Raw genomic sequence first — 19,839 nt, forward strand, 5'->3', positions numbered from 1 at the left:
ATTTCAGGACTTCACGGGGGACTTCTTTATTTCTGAGGCTGCTGAGCTGTAGCAGCTGCATCTGGTCTGTAAGGCCAGGAGGATATTGGGGGCAGGGAATGGACTAGGAAGATTTTAATCTTAAAGTCACCACTTCAGGTCCTGCCTGGGGTAGGTGGTGGTGCCCCGACATCAGCAGGTGAGAGCCTGAACTGGGCTTCCACAGGCTCTGCAAGATGAGATGGGCCACCCCCTGCTCAGCCTCAGCCCTTGGGACAAAGCTGTCATTATTTGATGGAGATTTAATGGCACATTATGAAGTGAAATTCACGCAGGCCTGAATGGCTATAGTATTTGCTTTCACTGTGTGTTAACCACGGGGTGAGTAATTGAATGCTCATCCATGTGTGATCATCTGCACCACTGCAAGCTCATTATCAGCATTATTGTGCTGAAGTCACCCGAGCCTCCATAGTGGTACTGTATGTGGCCACTGCAAGAAACGCTGCTGTCTTTGTCCTTGTCTCAAGACACCAGCCAGCAGTTCCCGGTAGCTGTTGGAAGATCTCAGTTTATTGAATTATTACATTTCTTTCCTGTGCTAGTAAAGCTGTGCACTAGAATCCAAACTCTGCCAAGAAATTTGCATGCTTGCATGGCCAAGTGGTTGCCTGCTGGTCAGATGCTGTGGCTCTGTTATTTATTTTCTTTCAGTGTGAGGGGTTTGTGCAGCTGGATAAGCATTGCATACAGTGAGACTATAGAGAAAGAACAGAGGAATAAAAAGCAGAATACTTCCGGTGAGATGAGGTCCATGCAAGAGTGGCACTTGGGGGCTTCATGGTGTATCATGATATTAGCAGGTACCCAGTTATTCCATTTCTCCTACATTTTCTTCAGGGTTTTCCCTGAAGCTCCAAGGGCTGAATCTGCATTGCCACATGGTGCTAGCAGAGGTGTGTAAATGGGTGAGCAAGCCTAGTATCAACAGTGAAAACTAGTAGTTGAGGACAAAATAAGGATGTGGTAAGCTGTACTGCTGCCATGTAGAGAGGCAGCCTCTCCCACTTCTGTGAAGACAGGTTGTGCAGAAGGTGCCCTTAGGAGTTATGAAAAACTTTCACTGATGTTTTCCATCATGTTCTTGAGCTCTACAAAAAATAATTATATCCACTAATATATGACTCTGGGAGATCAGTGGTTTCTCAGAAGAGATCAAGTGACCTGCTTTTCTGAGCAGTTTCTTGAGTGTCCCCGTTGCATCACTCCTCGAATACCGTGTTGGAGATACCACACAGGGTTCCTGCATCACAAGTTCCCTACCAGTGGCATTTGTGTCCTTGTGTCCCAAGCCGCTCCCGCAAGGACCTGTAAACATATCCTGCTAAATGCGGTGGGGGAGGAGGGAGCAGCTTCACAGTCGGAAAGTCAATTGGAAATTCAGAACACGTCCCCTTCTGCTGTTTAGGGGAGAGCTGGCTGCTGAAAGTGGATTGATCAGTGTCAAAAGCTGAATGAGAGGATGGAGAATACAGACCAACTTCTTTTACGTCTTTATTTGGAGAGGAGGGGAAATCAAATGTTAGCAACTATTTCAGGCAGGTTTTTTTGGGGTAAATGACAAAGCATTTTGGTATGCAGGAAACAACTGCTTCCCCTCTAGAGTTTTTGGGCACTTGAAAGGAAACAAGGCAACTCCAAACCTTTAAAGAGTGAAACAATTACAAAGACTGATTATTTTCCCTGTAAAGCTTTTTAAGAGTTTCTCGTGTATCAGATGGAATGATGATTATTCTACATCGCTATAACACCATTGTGTTTGGTTTGCAAGAGTTTATCTCCATGTGGCAGTGTAACGCACTGGAGTTTTATGAAATTAATATCTGCTAGCAAGACATTATGTGTGGAATATTCCATGTAATTCAGTCCCCAAAATACCTACTAAGGTGGCAAAATAATAAAGAATCTTTATTCCAGAGTTTCATGAGGAGACTTGAAACTCTGCCTATGCTGCAGAAAACAGGGAAAAGTCTTTGGTTTACAGAATGTCGTTTTTCAATTTTACAAACAATAGAGCCTTTTCCCCTAAATCCTTATTTTGTTGAGTTGTTTGATTCTGTTGGTTTACAAGGACAATGTTTGGAGCATGTCTAATATGGTGTTTGTTGTCATGTCTATGTCCTTGCAGCCAGACTGCTGTGTCCATGCAGACCCTTCCTGACCTCAGAGGTGGTCTGTGCAAACTCAGGGAAGAGGTTTGTTGTCTTGTGTGTTGTAAGTCTACAGGTCAGGGACTACTGTGATGCAGAAGGGTGTCAGAAGATATAAAGCTGTATATAGTGAGTAGGATGGAAGACAGACAGATGCAAAAACCTAAGGGCTGTGTTAGTGGGTAAGGTGCTATCATGCAAGTGTAATTGGCTTTGTGTGTTATATGATGGTTCGAACAGCAACAAAATTCACTTTGTTAAATCCTCAGACTGCCTAATCCCGCATCGTGCTGTGGCTGTAACACTGAGCTTGCTAAATCCTCAAGAATTGTATGCTTGGATGGGGCAGCTCCTGCGCTGGAATTGGGGGTTGGAGAAGTTGAAGCAGAGGCATTTGGTTTCACTCTTGTATTTATTAATAACTGGCGGGTGCTGTGCAGTGCAGCTTGCCTGTACAGCCCAGGGCCGGCCAGGATTGCCTGTGTGCCTTTCCCACCTGTCGGTGTGGCAGCTGTGGGGTCCTGGCTGGAGCGCCCAGTTCCTGTGGGTTCCTCTTCCCAGCTGGCATAGCTGGGAGGGTGCAGGGGTCAGAGAGGAGCAATCTCTCTGCTCAGAAGAGTCTACTGTCACCTGTTAGCCGCAAGCAGGGCTCCTAGCAATGGAGAGTGGGAACTGAGAAATTGCAGCTTGTAATAGGCTTTGATTTTTCAGGTATATTTTTCAGGCTGCTCAGTCTTGCCTGCACCGCTCTCATTTTCCCTTAGTCCCTGATCCACCCCTGACTTTGCAGACCATGAAGTTGGCTTTTGAACCAGTTCCTGTCCCACTGCCTTCCTCCTGCTTCCTAGTACTCAGGGATACATGGTGAACAGCCACAGTGCTGGCAGCCCTGGAGGTGCCTCCCTCATGTCTTGTGCTGGGACTAGAGCAGAACACCAAGTGTTTTGTTTTTCTAATGCACTTCTCTCGCTTGGGAGGAAAGGCATGCATTTGGCACCCTGACCCAAAGGCACAGGGTGGGGAAGGCCAGCAACATGCTGCTGGTACACGCTGATCGTGCTGACATGAGTGCTGAGAGAAATTTGGTGCTGCCTGAGGAGCAAGCACAGTTATCTGGGGGACTTATGTGGATCCAGTCCTTGCTGTCCTCCTGAATCCAACCCACTCATGGGCAAGAGGTGTTGAACAGCTGTGGGAGGGTCCCCATCCTGTCTGCCACCCCAGAGAGGGCTTAGATAAGGAGGAAACCTTCAACTGCACTAGAGAAAGAAGTTAACCCCCCCCCGCCTAGTAACTACAAAAATGAAAGAGGGGAAAAGCAAGAGCTGGGGGTCCCCTTTGGGAAGGGGTGTGTGTTTGGGGAGATGCAGAGCGACTGTGGGGAAAAGGTTTCTTATGTGAGATGGGGCATGGATTGGTCGTGTTATCTCCCCTCTTGCTTCTCCACTGAGTGCCAATGAGTGTCATAACTATGTTTTTCACCCATCCTACTTGATTTAATTCACATGTTTTCTTAGCCAAGCCTGAAGAGTGTTCCTTTTTCAAGCATAATTATGCAGAGAAGATCTGAGGTGGTCTATGCTTGTTCATGGACTAGTGGGCTGTTGGTATGTTTTGTTTAACTTACATTTGTGATTTTCATTGTTTTAAATATTAAGAGTCTAAGAATAAACAGAATGGAAACTAGCTCCGCTGAATTAAAATTAGCTTCTGGAGGGGAAAAAAGGGTATAATTTAGACATAATCTTGACTAAGCAAGTACCTAAATCTTCCTGAGAAATCTCTGTGCTGCGACCAGGGAATCTGGACCTGCCACTGACATTTTTGAGATTAAAATGAAAAATATGATTAGAATAAATATGCCAGACTTTCTCCATATGTCCCAAGGACAATTTTAAAAAGCCTTTTCATGCTGTTACTTGAGCCATTCAGTAACAAAGTCCCTGTGTACTATCTTAGGAATGGCATAGTCCCACTTCTTTGCCAGAGATGATCTTTGTCAGATGCTTCCTGTCAATTTTTTTGTGTGCTCCATGCCATTGCACAGGCCAGATAAGAAAACATCCCATTCAACCTCGGGAATTTCAGGAAATAAGTGACAAACGAAAAAAAAAATCTGAAATGAATAGGGTTTTTGGTCTTGGATCATGGGTATCTCTTGGTATGTATTGCTGAGATCTGAGGACTGTGACAAACTTCAATAAATAATTTCAGTTTATATCTCCTTTTCTAGCACAGAATACATACGTTCTCAAACAATGCTGTAGTGTAGCAACTTCTCATTCAATCTGAAAATTATAGGGAAAGTGGCTTCAAAATTATACCATAATGGATTTCTTTTCAAGGTGGGCTATAGAGCTCTCCTTTTCAAAATGTGCCTCAGTGAAATTTCCTTCAGGTTTGCTCTTCCCTGTATCTCATTGACTTAGGCCATTTCAGTGATCTAATTTTAAAAGAAACTATCTGTCACAAGAGTGCTGCACATGCTTCACACACTTTCATTCAAAACCTGCCGCTATTTCTATAAAACAAATGAGGGTGAGCTCATAATAATACTGAAACAAAATTTGCTAATTCTTCTCACGGATTATATGATGTGATTTAGAAATGTGATGCATCATGACAGTTCGTTTGTTTCTGCTCTGCATATGAAATTCAAAGCTTAGAAAAGTGCCTGAAAGCTAACCTCATGGGATAGAAATATTGTAGAACTAGAGCTATGTGCATCACCCTGAAATTGGGTCTTTGGTTTCATCCTTTTGTGAAGACTTGTCCAAGATTAAATAGAAGATGAAAGTGATATCAGGCTATACGTAAAGATGGTAAAACTTGCCAAGTACCTGCAGCTACCACCTAAAAAGCTGAGTTATCAGAATAGTGAGGAGAAAGAAAGACAAGATACACAAGAAAACGTATCTTTCCCAAAAGAACAGGACTGTGGATGCAGAACTGGCTATGCATTTTAATATGGCCATAAGCAAAGCTCTGGTATGTCAAATACAATAAAAGGAAGAGACACTGCTGCTTGTTAGAAAAAGAAGTGAGGTCTGTTGCTCTCTTGGGTTAGTTGTGTTTCTGTCGTTCATGATAGGGCATGATATTTGGGTGAGGAAAAAGTCTTTCTCACTGTGTTGCAGTTTCCTTTACTGGAAGGCTGGAGGAGAGTGGCTTCTATGGTGCCACCAGTGTCACCAAGCAGGTGACCCAGAAACTACTACCTGCTGCATCTCCTAGTTGAGATGTCTCAGGGCTTAATGCATGTTATGGCACATTTGCATCAGAGGTGCTAGGCTGGGCACTGGGTACAACTTTTTTAGTTCCTTTCTAGTCTCTATCTCATCACCCCTGCTGAGGGGGAGGATATTACACAGTATTTGGGCAAGTGAGAGTGCTGCATGGACAGATTCATTGCTCTTTTCCCTCTATAGAAAAGAGATTTTTTTTTTTTCAGAAGTTCTAGAACTGTACTTTTCAGGTAAATAAACTATTTGCAGCAACTAGTGCAAAGAAAATGCTTTTAAAATGTAGTTTCTGTTACCTCTGTCCTAGCTCATCTTTCTTGTTGTTCCTTAGAAACATGTAAGTGTTCTTTCTGTTTAGATCGGAAAAACCCATTCCACTTTTATTTCCATTAGTACTTTGTGGAAAAAAATCTTCAGGTTTTCTACAGTTAAAAGCAACATTTCTGAGCTACAGATTTTAAAATAAACTGTTTTTTATACCTTTGAACAATTAACTTTCATTCTGCATAATTAATTCTTAAGTCCTGTAAAGTTGAAAAGGGTCAAATATGTGGTGTGTGGAAAAGCAGTAGGTTGCAAGTAAGTGGAAATGTGCTGCTTAAAGTACAGATTCATTCTGTTGGATGCAGTTTCTGAATGTTATAGATTATGATGAAGTACTGCGTTGGATGTTATGGATTAGAATGAGAAGTATGTTGACTAGATAACACTACAGTGGAACTTCGGTGGTTAAGTACCATCCTTTTCAGTGCAAGAGGAGTACTTTCCTAGTCTTAGAAAAAGCATACCTGTTTATGTGGAGATTTACAGTCTATGGTGAGAACCCTTTTCTATTGTGGTGGCAGAGGTTCATCCAATGGAAGGTTATTGCTCAACCAGGAGTCTGCAGTTATCTAGGCAGTTTTGTAAGTATGATAATATGGAACTGCCAAGAATTTTATTGCTATGAATGTGCATTCATATAAATAACACCTGAGGTTATGTCTCTCTAATGAAGGCATGTGGAGACAAGGCACACAAATATTTAGGTGTTGGCTTACTGTAGTCATGCAGCTTCTTTAACACGAAAGAGATGCGTACATTTTCAAAAAATATTTTAGAATTTTCTTGAAGTGCTATGTGGATAACAAGTGCACAGGGGTTGCCCAAGTTCTCATCATGAAACAGGAAATGATAGTGCTGAGCTATGAAGTTAATGGAGAATTCAGAAGATCAGTGTTGCTAGAAAAATGACCTTTTTACTGTTGTCATTGCTGGAGGATGAGCAGGGGCCCATGGAAATGGAAGGAATTTTCATGGATTCCTGCTTTCTAGGAGGATTTTGATACTGCTGGTTGAATTATAACAATGAGGCAATTGCTACCAGCAGCCTGCTTCAAAACAGCGGGTGCATTTGGCATTATTTATACTAGGGAGACTTGCAGCCTGGCTGCTAATTTAGAGGATAGAGCCATCAGGAGATATTTGTAACCTTCTGAGAGGCAGACATGTGGCTACAACTTAATAGAACTGGAGATAAGAAATGGCAGCCTGCTGTTCTTAGGTTCTGGTTTGGCAATTGCACATGTTCCAACAGCACACAAGTGCATAATTATGTGCATGGAAGTAAAGATTCTGTGTGTGTGTGTGTGCTCATCCTGTTTGCTTAGTGCATCATCAGTTGATTCAGTATTTTCTTAATGCTGAGTTTTACATGGATTTAATGCTCTTGAATTTTGAAGGACTGTATGTATGAAATTGCTGAACTGCCCCAAAATTGAATTTTAACTGTCATTTCTCATGGTACCAGAGGAATAAAGGAGAGCACATTTGAGAACAGTTTGGAATAGGATGCTTGGGAGAATTACAGAAACTAAGCTGACTCCTAAGCCAGGAACATGATAGGAATTGTAATGAGAACAGTATTAGGGGATACATGGAAAATACGAAGTTTGCAAAGGGACATCATGCCTTTTTGGAATTCTTTCAAGAAGGCAACAAGCCTATAGATAAAAAGATGAGTCAGTTGTCACAACCTCCTTGGATTTTCAAGTTGCTTTAAGCCCTTGAGAACTTAAACTGGTATGCAATAAAGAGAAGATCCTTTTGCAGTTTAAGAGCTGGCTGAAGAAAATGGGAGGAATACATATTTTTTACAGAGAGAGATCCCAGAGGGATGTAGGCTATTTGCCGTGTTTAAAGACCTAAGAAGGGATGTATTAGGGAGATAGTGTTTGCAGCCTCTATAGAATTATTTGTGGGTCAAAATTAAAGCTGGTTCTAATGAAAAGTTTTGCTGTATAAATGACTGAGAAATAGAATGGCAAGACTAAGGGCTGTACTGTACAAAGCAATATGCTTGAACTAAAAAACAGACTCTGAATTTATTTGTTCCATTCAGGATCTTGATCTTCCTATGGCAAGTTTGCTGTCATCTCAGTGTTTAGTAGCAGTCAAAAAGGGAATTAGAAAGTTAGGAATTACAAATGGAATACCATATGAAACAGAGTGTATAATGATGCTACTGCTGTGAGTCTGTGTCTCTGCTGCATCTTGAGTGTTGTGTGGTGTTCTGACAACTCTATCTCAAAAGGCATATAGTGGAATGATAAAAGTACAAAGAATGCCCAAAATTTTCAGAAATGTAGAATGATTTCTATTTGAGATATGAATTGGACAAGGAGTCTCCTCTGTGGAAACAGATGTCTGAAGTGGGGAATGACACAAGTGTATGAAATCATGAGTAAGTCAGCTAAGGGGTGTTCATTCACTTTTGATCATATGATACAGTGGGTACATAGCGAAGTTATTGGACAGGGGAGTTTGAAGCAGAAAGTCAATTTTCACACAGTGCACAATTTTAATTGCTTATTGAGATTCCACAGTTGCTGTAGAGGCCAATAATATAAATATAAATTAGATTATATAAATTAGAAACTGTCAATAAATACAGTGGTCTGAATGAGCCCATGGACAAAGTCCGTAATCTGCAGGGTACCAGCAGGAAGGGGTAAGAGAAGGAGTACTCTTTCAGGTGACTACTACTGACAACTGTTAGGCAGGATATTGGGCTAGCTGTACTTTTTTCTGAGTCAGTATGTCTGTTATTTCATAAAATTAAAATTATAATGTTGATAGTGTTATAATTACTGGGGAAGGAGGGGAGTTCCAGTTGGTGAAACTCTGCCAGGGTCCTGTTGAGATCTTGGTCTCAGTATTTGGTTAATTAAGTGTAATAGACCAAATGTAAGTCTAAGTATTGGCTTGTAAGTACTGGTCTATTAAGAAAGGTGAATAGTCACCCTGTCCCTTCAATAAATCACAGCTCTAACTTTGAACTTCGCAGATTGCAAGGTTTAGAGAAGGCCAAGAATCCACCCAGTGCCTGCTGCTATCTCACCCATGGAGCTTTGTTGCCAGTGAAGCTATGTTGCTGCTAATGAGACTTTCCCAGCTGTGGCTACCTCTTGGACACATCCACGCTGGGAAAATCCCTGCAGAGGGTGATTGTGGTAAAGGTAATGCAGTCTCTCTCTTTTTTGAGTTAATAAAAAAACCTTCTCTTAGTTTCTTCACAGGCCATGCCCTCTCTTCCTCAGTGGATCTTGATCTTTGGGATAAAAATAAAGAATGGTGCAACAGAGATTACTAACATCTTCCCTCTCTTGTGAATTGATTGTGGTGGCCCTGTGTGGGCATATGTTCTAGTCTTGATTTACTAATCACAGAAAAAATCATACTGCAGCTTTGTTGAAACTTGTCTTGCAAGATACTAAAAGCTGCTGTTGACTTACTAATAATAATAAAAAAAGAAAAGAATCTGGGTAGGTATTAACCTCATGCTAACCAGAGTAAAACATTCCTTATACTAAGAACTGGAAGTCTCCTGTTTTGGGATGTCAGAATAATAAAAAGGCTTGATACTTAAGATTTTTCTAATTTTTATTTTTTCCCTGACTCAGGGTATCTTTAAAGTAAAAACTTACAGATGCGTTATGAGCATTACAGTGTGGATCTATGCAAGGCCAAAGTGTACACATTCTGCAGGAGTAAATATTATTCAGATGTTCCAGAAAGGTTGAGGAAATGTTGGATAAAGAAAAAGGAAATGAGGCAAGAGCCGTGGCAGCCTTATCAGAGCTGCTGTTTGTCTGCGGAGTGCAGTCCCACACCATCTGGGGCACAGCAGCAACCTGCACCTGACAGCGCGCTCCCATGCCCCTTAGGAAAATGCACCTTTAGCCAGCAGAGCAAGGGGGGAAAACCTTTTGAGGGGTTTGCAGAGGGCAGGTCTGTGGTAGGGTGGACCTTCATGACCTAGTTTGAGGTACTGGAATGTAGGCTTACCACGGCATCTGTGAAGATACATGTGTATTGCTGTGGTTGGACTGGTTTTAGGTACCCAAGTTATTTCAATACAGTGTGTGATGTTAGCCACAAAAGATGAAAGAACTCAGGTACTTTACAAATCAAGTATGTGTTAAAATAACTCTTCCAGTGGACTGTGACATACTGCTTTCTTTCCCCTTTGTACCTCAAATAGCAATAGACTCAATGTAGATAGGGAGCAGGACACTGTAGTTGAGAGTAACAGGTCACTTTATGATTATGTACATGCAGCAAGAATTACAAAATAACAGAATGAATACATTGAAACTATGCAGCGTTCCCTATCATAAACTTTAGCAAAAAGGTGCCGTTCAAATTGAAGTAAATCGCAAATGTCTTCCAATTTTGTTTTCATTGTAATAGAATAAGGCTATGCACCCAGCAATACTAAAGACGTACAAGAAATTTGAGAACTGCTGCTAAGCAATATGGCAATTTGATATTAAGACTGCATAATGCTATAGGACTATTATTTCAAATGTGCTTAACGTTTTCTTATCTACAGTACAGTATATTATGTTCCTACTTCACCACCATGTTTTGGCTTCTAGATAAGTCCAGTCTGTTACATGCACACCTAGGGAAGCCTTCTTAATTGACTTCAATATTAATTACTGTGCTTTATCCATGCTTGTGCTTTTGCATGCAGGCTGTGGCTAATGGTTATGCATGTCTGCAAACTGCCTACTTGGGTAATAGATTCTTTTTCTGACCCCAAACAGATTGTTGAGTGATGCAAACTTTCCCCATAAGATTGATATCCTGATTCTTCCCTCAAAGCAGCTGTCATTTTGGCATCCTGAGGCTGAAATAAACTTGGCGTGCAGCCTCAAGAACACAGGATCCAAATGGCTTGCAGTCGCTGTTGACAGGCACAGGCTTGTACCATGACCTGATCCCACGGCACGGTGATTGCCTGCCATGTGCAGTTGGTCAGCAAGTGCTTGTAACATCTGTTGGTTGTTGTTTATTGCCTGCAGAACACTCATCTGCTCATATTTCTTTTCTAGCTGCGGCATACCTGGCAGATCTGGTAATTGCATTTCCACAAATACAGACAAGTCGGTTTCTTCTCCCAACAATGGTCTATCGGCTCCAAGGGGGACAGTAAAGGGCTTTAAAACTGGCATGTTCAAGGTTGGAGAGGAACAGAGAAAACTCTTTGAGTCTTTGAATATTATGTGAAAATGAAGTGATACAAAAGTTTTTTGTTACCAAACGCTTATTCTCTGATAAGTACAGCTGCAACCCACAATATACTACAAAAGTTCCCACGAACAGAGAGCGTCATGAGGGATATTACAGTGCTTGCCTACAATGGAGCATGAATTTTACTAACACAACATGTTACTCAAAGGATGAGGATTGCCAGCCAAATGTGCATATGTTCTGGTATCCCAGCTTAACAGCTGATAGCTGTACAGAAGCAAACTTGGGATTTTTTCAGATATAGATAGGGTTTTTATGGCAAGGCAGAGGAGGAGAGAGAATCCAGAAACCAGGTCTAGCTGTGGGTTATGCTGCAGCTTTCCTCTGTGATACTGGAGCAGTCTCTTGTCCTTAAGTAGACCATCAATCTTTTCCACTGTGAAATGGCAATTATAATACTGCTGTACCTCACAGAGGAAGAATGAAAATGCTTTAAGATAGTTCTGTGTGGAAAACACCTTTTACTGTAGTATAACTGCATTTTATTTGATTAATGGTAAGAACAGATCCACAGTAAAATGGGTCAGCGTATGTTTATTTGCACTCAAGAAGCAAATCATTATGCCTTGATCTAATTGCCAGTTAAACTGCTGGATTGCTCAAAAGTGGACCTTGATCCTTGGAGATGCTGGTTGACTTTACGAGAAGTTGAGCAATAAGAACCGATGCATGCATTTCACTCAGTGTGGTCAGAAATTCACAGAAGTTTACTTGCTTGTATGCTGGAAAACATACTATTTGTCTTTCTAAAGAAAGAAATATATGTGTGCCATGCAAGAAATTATAGGAAAAGTGTAGCCCTAGTGAAAAGTGAGAGAACCCATCCCTGATTGTATCATTTTACCTTCCTCAGTTGTTCATGTTCCCGAATGTATGGAATGAGCTTGGATAGGTTTGAGGTGTTCTTTTTGAGACTGCTTGTGTGAGAGAGACATAAATAATCAAGGCAGAGACCTCCCAGCACACCCACACAGGGACTGTTGGTTGCATTTGAAGAAAATAGTTGTTATAATGTGTATTTTAGAAAAGTTTTTCTTACTGCATAAAAGACTGAGCTTGTTTAAATGGAAATACCATACAAAAGTTCAAAACCTGATTTTTAGAACTCTTAGGATCTGACAGAATTAATCTGGAGAGAATGACCAAGCAAGTGATGGTCTGAAAATAAACATTAGAGTAGTTACAGTGTACAGAAATATATTTGTGCCATAAATCTCGTGCCAATTTATGACATTATTGGAAAATTTTTTTAAAACTCAGTGCCTTAAATATTGCTTGCTTAAAAGGCAAAATGACTTGTGACTTGTCCTAGGAAGAACACTTGAAATTTAGATGTTTAGAAAGATGGGGGGAAACAGTCAGAAAACTGAATACATAATGAATACAGAATTCAAAACTGCATTTGAAACCTTTCCAATACAATATTAAAGTTTGCACTTTTCTTCCTGGCCACAGATTTTAGTTGTTTGCAACACATGAACAAAGGAACAAATCACTTGAAGGCAGTGAAGCCAGCACAGCAGCTTCCATAAAACCCTTTGCCAAACTGATTAGATTTGCAGTTCACTCACTAAGCCTGCCTGGTCATGGCAGCATCATGCAATGAATCTTTTCATTGAATAAAACTGGAATTGCAGAGGAGCTCATTCTTTTTCTATGAATACTTCTGTCGTGCTTGTTTAAACATGAAATTGTTCCTGATTAACTCATGTGAGAAGTCTTATTCTGGAATTAAAAAAAAAAAAAAACCAAACAAAACTTCCTGTTAAGCTTAATGTAGTTGTTTAATAATTAAGCAGAAGCAGTTAATTGGAAAATACTGCATATATAGGCAGTCGTCAGTCTTTTTCCTTTGGTGGATGTAAATGGTTAGTGCTTGGATAAAGAAATGGTATTCTTAAAAGTTCTTCCTTGGATAACACATATTCTTAATTTGAGTTTCTGAAGCTCCAGAAGCTAAAGGCTGCATTTCTTCAGCTGGGAGCTTATGAGAACTACAGTGTGTCATTTGCTTCCATGTAACTGCTATTCACAACCAGGTGAAACAGGGAGAGGGCAACCTGAATTTCTTGTGGACAGTACCTCAAATCCTGAGTGGATTTGGGCCTTTACAGACTCTATTTAGGATTGGTTTTTTCAGCCTTTGCATATCTAACATTTCATCATTGTTAGTGAGTGAGACGTACTGCAACAAAAGACTGGATTTGTTCCTTATAGATTGATTAAAAATATTAAGATTAATTAAAACTAGATATTGCTCAGAAAAGAAATAGTTTAAAATGGTGATCCAAACAAAGTAAAAAACATGACTGTGGTGCTCAGTTCTAGCTTGTCCATTTTGTTCTTCAGAAACCAGGATGTTAATCTAAAGTAAAAAGCAAATACATTTGTTACATTTATTTTTATTTCAAAAAAGAAAATAGAAATTACTTCTATCAGCAAACAAAAATAAAGAAGTAGAGGAGGGATCTTTCTGGGGCTGCTAGATTCAGACCCTATCCAGAGAAGCAGCCTTGGCTGGCTTTGTCTGCAGTGTTCTGAAAGCCGTGTTTAAACATGTCATGAACACAGGTGCTGTTGAATCAGTGGCAGACGTGGTTTGGTTGGCATGTGTGAATGAGGTGGCTGTAGTACCAAAATTGTAAAATTGTTATAGATGGTGACTATCAAAAAACTTAAACTTATTAAAAAAAGTCAAGTCAGATTGCTGATCAGGATCTCAAAGTCATGAGTTATCCCAGCTGGGATTTTGGTTTGTGGATTTTTTTGGGGGGCAGGAGTGGGAGGAATTGGGGGGAAGTTGTTTGCATGTTTTTTCTTTGCATGGTTCTTGTCAGTCACTGGAAACTTCTGTGCAAACTCTCACCAGGCTTTACCTCTTGTGTGGAAGTCAAACAGCAAGCTGGTTGCCCTCACAGCTGGGTCTGATCCAGGACCTGATGGGGGGAACAGGTGTAACAAGCGTGGTAATGACCAAGCAGCTGCTTCCACTAGTTTGCTGCAAGGGGAGCTGGGGGCCTCAGCTCTGCTGTGCTGTTACAATAAGCTAGATAGTGTTCTAGAGACCAGATTCCTCAAGTGACTGTAATTCCTCATCTTGTGCTTTGCAGACTCTGTCCCAGGGCCAGGTCCTGTGTGTCCAGCACCCAGTGCAGCTCTTGGAGGTAAGTGCTATTGAGGTTGTGTGGAGTTGTGCTTTGGGTGATGGCCAAAGGTTCTTTAGTCAGAGCCTGTGTGAGCTAGGAGAACAAAAGTGGTGTGTGGTTGTTTGTTTGTTTGTTTTCCCCTGAACAGTGATTATTTATGGCTCTTAATGGAGTTAAAATGTGTCCTGTGAAGGTTCATATTTCTTCCTGAGTTCCCAGTGAGAGTGTCTAGAGAGATCCTGAGTATCTTGCTTGTAAACCTTTTCTCTTTCTCGCCCGCTCCCTGCCAGCACCTGCATTGCTTACTTTTTGATCTCCTCTGTTACAAGAGTTGACTGCTTTGGCCCAAATTGTCTGGAAGTTGTACACATAGACAGATACTGAGGGAAGGTTGGCTGAAATTGCCCCAGAGTTTGTATCTGGTAATGGGTTATGTCCCTCTGCCCTGGTCAACAATGGTACAAGACAAGCAAGGCTTCATGAGCAGGACAGTGTTGTAGATCAAGGAGCATCCATGGTATAGACAAGTCCAGTCAATGCTACAAGTTTCACCTATGGTGACAGAAGAGATGTGAGGAGATATGTCTTGCTGAGAGTGCCACAAAATGGGGCTGCAAAAGGAGCCTGTGATGCCTATAAGGATGCGTAAGCTTAGGCTGCCCTTACTGGGAGGGGAATCCTCCATAGTGATGTATGTGGCCAGTGAATTAGAATACAAACATATGTTCAAAATTACTGCAGTTTTATGCCTTAGCTATCAGTAGCTTTGAAGGAACATCCTTAATTCCTCCCATAGCAATCCAAACTATGGGGATTAAGTTCCCATTTGTCAGCAGCATTTCTCTGATTTATGCCCAGTTACACCCAGGAATTAGCTGGGCTCATTTGGAGAGCTTTAAACTAGCCTCGAAGGGGGATGGGGTTGTAGTTGGGCTTGCCCCAGAGGGGCAGCATTCTAAAACAGATGAGGACCGGGTGGCCTCCTGTGCCCCTAGGGAGAAATTGGTGTGCTCTGCTCGCTCCCTGAAATGCCTGTACACCAATGCGCACAGCATGGGGAATAAGCAGGAGGAGTTAGAATCCTATGTTCGGTCGGGAGATTATGATCTGGTGGCAATTACAGAAACGTGGTGGGACAGTTCACATGACTGGAATGTGGTCATGGATGGCTATGCCCTTTTCAGGAAAGACAGGCCAGCCAGGCGTGGTGGTGGAGTTGCTCTCTATGTGAGAGAGCAACTGCAATGTACTAAATTCTGCCCAGGAGCAGATGAGGAACGAGTTGAGAGTGTATGGGTCAGGATCAAGGGACAGGCTGGTAGGGGTGATACTGTTGTAGGTGTCTATTACAGGCCACCAGATCAGACTGAGGAAGTTGATGGGGCCTTCTATGCGCAGCTGAGAGTGGCCTCACAGTCACAGGCCCTGGTTGTTGTGGGTGATTTTAACTTCCCTGATGTTTGCTGGAAGGACCATTCAGCCAGCCAGCCACAGTCCAGGAGGTTCCTCCAGTGCATTGATGATAACTTCCTCATGCAGATGGTGGAGGAGCCGACCAGGAGAGGTGCACTGCTGGATCTCATCCTCACTAACAAAGAGGGTCTGGTTGAAGCAGTAAAGGTTGAGGGCTGCCTGGGTTGCAGTGACCACGAGATGGTGGAGTTCAGCATCTCGTGTGGCAGGAACAGAATAGCAAGTAGAATTGCAACCCTGGACTTTGGCAGGGCTAATTTCGGCCTTTTCAAGCAACTGCTGAGGGAAACCCCATGGGCAAGACTGCTTGAAGGAAAAGGGGCCCAAGAGAGCTGGATTGCATTCAGAGATTGCTTCTTCCATGCTCAGGATCAGAGCATCCCCACACGTAGGAAGTCGAGGAAGGGAGCCAGAAGGCCTGCGTGGTTGAATAGGGATCTGTTGGGTATGCTCAAGCAGAAGAGGCGAGTTTACAGGTCATGGAAGCAGGGACTGGCCACTTGGGAGGAATATAAGGCTGCTGTTAGAGGATGCAGGAAGGCAGCTAGGATAGCCAAGGCCTCCTTAGAATTACAGCTGGCGAGAGGGGTCAAGGACAGCAAGAAGAACTTTTTCAAATAAATAGCAGATAAAACTAATACCAGAGGCAATGTAGGCCCACTGATGAATGAGGTGGGTGCCCTGGTGGCAGAAGACACAGAGAAGGCAGAATTGCTGAATGCCGCCTTTGTCTCTGTCTACTCCACTGGAGGATGTCCTGGGGAACCCTGTACCCCTGAGACCCCGGATGAAGCCAGGTTAATGGAGGAGTTTGCTTTAGTCAATGAGGACTGGGTTAGGGAACAATTAAATAGTCTGGACATCCATAAATCCATGGGTCCAGATGGGATGCATCCGCGGGTGCTGAGGGAGCTGGCTGAAGTCATTGCTAGACCGCTATCCATCATTTTTGCGAAGTCTTGGGAAACGGGAGAGGTGCCCGAGGATTGGAGGAAAGCAAATGTCACTCCAGTCTTTAAAAAGGGCAAGAAGGAGGACCCGGGTAATTATAGACCGGTCAGCCTCACCTCTGTCCCTGGGAAAGTAATGGAACAGCTTATCCTTGGTGCCATCTCAAGGCACATCAGGGATAAGAGGATCATTAGGGGCAGTCAGCATGGCTTTACCAAGGGTAAGTCATGCTTGACCAACCTCATAGCCTTTTATGAGAATGTAACAAGGTGGATGGATGATGGCAGAGCGGTGGATGTGGTCTACCTTGACTTCAGTAAAGCCTTTGACACAGTCCCTCACAGCATCCTCACAGCTAAATTGAGGAGGTGTGGTCTCGACAATAGAGTAGTGAGGTGGGTTGCAAACTGGCTTAAAGAGAGAAGCCAGAGAGTGGTGGTCAATGGTGCGAAGTCCAGTTGGAGGCCAGTATCTAGTGGAGTGCCTCAGGGGTCAGTACTGGGGCCAATATTATTCAATATATTCATTAATGATTTAGACGAGGGAATTGAGTGTACTATCAGCAAGTTTGCTGATGACACTAAGCTGGGAGGAGTGGCTGACACGCCAGAAGGCTGTGCTACCATCCAGCGGGACCTGGACAGGCTGGAGAGTTGGGCGGGGGATAATCTGATGGAATTTAACAAGGGAAAGTGTAGAGTCCTGCATCTGGGCAGGAACAATCCCAAGTTCCAGTATAGGTTGGGGCATGACCTATTAGAGAGCAGTGTAGGGGAAAGGGACCTGGGGGTCCTGGTGGACAACAGGATGACCATGAGCCAGCACTGTGCCCTTGTGGCCAGGAAGGCTAATGGCATCCTTGGGTGTATTACAAGGGGGGTGGTCAGTAGATCGAGAGAGGTCCTCCTTCCCCTCTACTCCGCCCTGGTGAGACCCCATCTGGAATATTGTGTTCAGTTCTGGGCCCCTCAGTTCAAGAAGGACAGGGAACTGCTGGAGAGGGTCCAGCGTAGGGCAACAAAGATGATTAAGGGAGTGGAGCATCTCCCTTATGAAGAAAGGCTGAGGGAGCTGGGGCTCTTTAGTTTGGAGAAGAGGAGACTGAGGGGTGACCTTATTAATGTTTATAAATATATAAAGGGTGAGTGCTATGAGGATGGAGTCAGGCTCTTCTCAGTGGCAAACAATGATAGGACAAGGGGCAATGGGATCAAGCTGGAACACAAGAGGTTCCACTTAAATTTGAGAAAGAACTTCTTCTCAGTGAGGGTAACAGAGCACTGGAACAGGCTACCCAGGGAGGTTGTGGAGTCTCCTTCCCTGGAGACATTCAAAGCCCGCCTGGACACATTCCTGTGCGACCTCACCTAGGCGTTCCTGCTCCAGCAGGGGGATTGGACTAGATGATCTTTTGAGGTCCCTTCCAATCCCAAACATACTGTGATACTGTGATACACCCATAAAGTGCCTCCAAGTATGTTTACAAAGATGTTTACTCTTCAAACAGTCCAGGCTGGTCATTCTGAAACTACTTAAGGAATGTACCTGACAACTTTGGAAAAAATATTCTCTCATTGTAGAAGTCTTGAAGAACTCCTATGTAACACTGGTTGCAGTATGAGCCAAAAATCTGCATCTGAACTATTTCTTCCAAGTTGTATTTTTGTCTGTGTAATACTTTGCATATTACATAGAAACATTAAGTTAAGGCCGTGACACTAAATGTTAAAAGGTCTGACTTAAAGACCTGGAATATCCTGTGAAATTCTAAACAGTTTGTCTATAGAAGTAAAATATTTTTATTTTGCAAGGCAGTAAAGAATGGCAAAATTATGTCCATAGTTGTTTTAAACATCAAAGAGAAAAATAAAAGTTACATAAACATAGTAACATCTTTATCTGGAACTATAGTTAAGCTGATTTAAATATAGCAACAAGTAAAAAAGCTGTATCTTAGGAATCTTTCTGAAAAGGTGGTAAGGAAAGCCTGAGACAGGCTTCATTTGGTTTTAAATGATATGATGAGTGTCAATTCTGGATAGTTCAGAATATCAAGTGTGTAAATATAACTGTTTTAATGCCCTGGTTTCTAGACTATTCAGAGCAACCATGCTACCATGGCATTGAGCAGTTAGTCTTACTTACCACTGTAACTGCTGTCATGGAGGCACCCCAAAAGTAAATTTTAGGCGCACAACAAGTTCCAAAACACGCTTTATTCTAGCAAAAAAAGTGTAGCCGATAAACCGGCTAGAAACAGGGTTTATACAGTTATTTAGCACTCTGACAACAGAAAATACAGGTTCGGATATCAGTTGAGGAGATTATTGGGGCATGACCACATAAGAATAATGAGGATCCACAACATGCAGTCATACACTCGAAAGAAAACCAGAGACTTCTGACTCCAGGGTACCCACAAGAAATAATCACTTGCCTGGGTTAGGCGAGAGCTCACACTTGCCTGGGTTAGGCAAGGACTCATTCAAGGATATATCCAGTAAATCACCACTCACCACAAGAGGAGGTGAGGCACTCTCAGTCCCGGGAAGTCCCTTAAGACAGTGTCCCAGTCTAAGGGAAGGGCTCCAGTTCACAGACCCACTCTTCTGAGAATACCACTCCAAGGGGGCCTTCAGCGGGGACCCCGTTGTATAGCCTGGTCAGATCTGGCTGTGGGCTTTAACATAATATCCAGAAGCTTCGCAGCTAGTCTGGGCACGTCCTTTGTTAAGGACCCTGTCAATTGACTGAGGGTCCCACCCCTCCTGCCCCCGCATCTGGGTGGAGGTGAAGTCACCCTGTCCTGGGTGACTGGCACCTTGGTACCACCCTAGCTGTGTATGTGGGGACGGGGACAGTGGGGCACAAAAGGTGCTAAAGAGCCATTAACTGCCCCATTGAGGGCTCCGAATCTCAGGGGCATGTGCAACTGCCACAAGTGCCTTTATCTCCTGTGGTGCTGTTTGCTCGTCCTAACATAATTTTTAAGAGAGAACCAAGAGCAGCCACAGAGGATATACTAGCAAAAATAGTCTGATAGCCTGGCTGCATAAAAATTCAACTGTTTATTGTAGCTGTTGAGATGCATCCGTTCAATAAATGTAAATAATCTGAAGAACGTGCAGTTCTAAAAATAGTATGTGTATTGCATTCAGGAGAAACCACCCAGAAGTTTGATCCAAGCTACTAACACTTAGAACTAGTTTATGTTTCTGAACTGAGATAATTGTATAGCTTTACAACTTGCTCAGTGAAACA

The 19,839-nt window shown here is 42.7% G+C and overlaps 1 protein-coding gene across 2 annotated transcripts in view; it reads left to right on the plus strand.

The window, feature by feature from the left end:
• Positions 1 to 19,839, plus strand: part of ITGA6 (integrin subunit alpha 6) — a 133,963-nt gene that overhangs the window by 66,429 nt on the left and 47,695 nt on the right. Inside the window, exon 1 of one of the 2 annotated variants that reach the window (XM_071811082.1) lies at positions 14,146 to 14,172. The exons of the other annotated variant lie outside the window; for it this stretch is intronic. The gene's annotated coding sequence lies outside the window, so the exon portion shown is untranslated. Of the gene's footprint in view, positions 1 to 14,145; positions 14,173 to 19,839 lie in introns of those variants that run through there. 2 annotated transcript variants of the gene reach the window in all.

Source organism: Patagioenas fasciata, chromosome 7, assembly GCF_037038585.1.
Source record: "Patagioenas fasciata isolate bPatFas1 chromosome 7, bPatFas1.hap1, whole genome shotgun sequence".
NCBI classification, from domain to species: Eukaryota; Metazoa; Chordata; class Aves; order Columbiformes; family Columbidae; genus Patagioenas; species Patagioenas fasciata.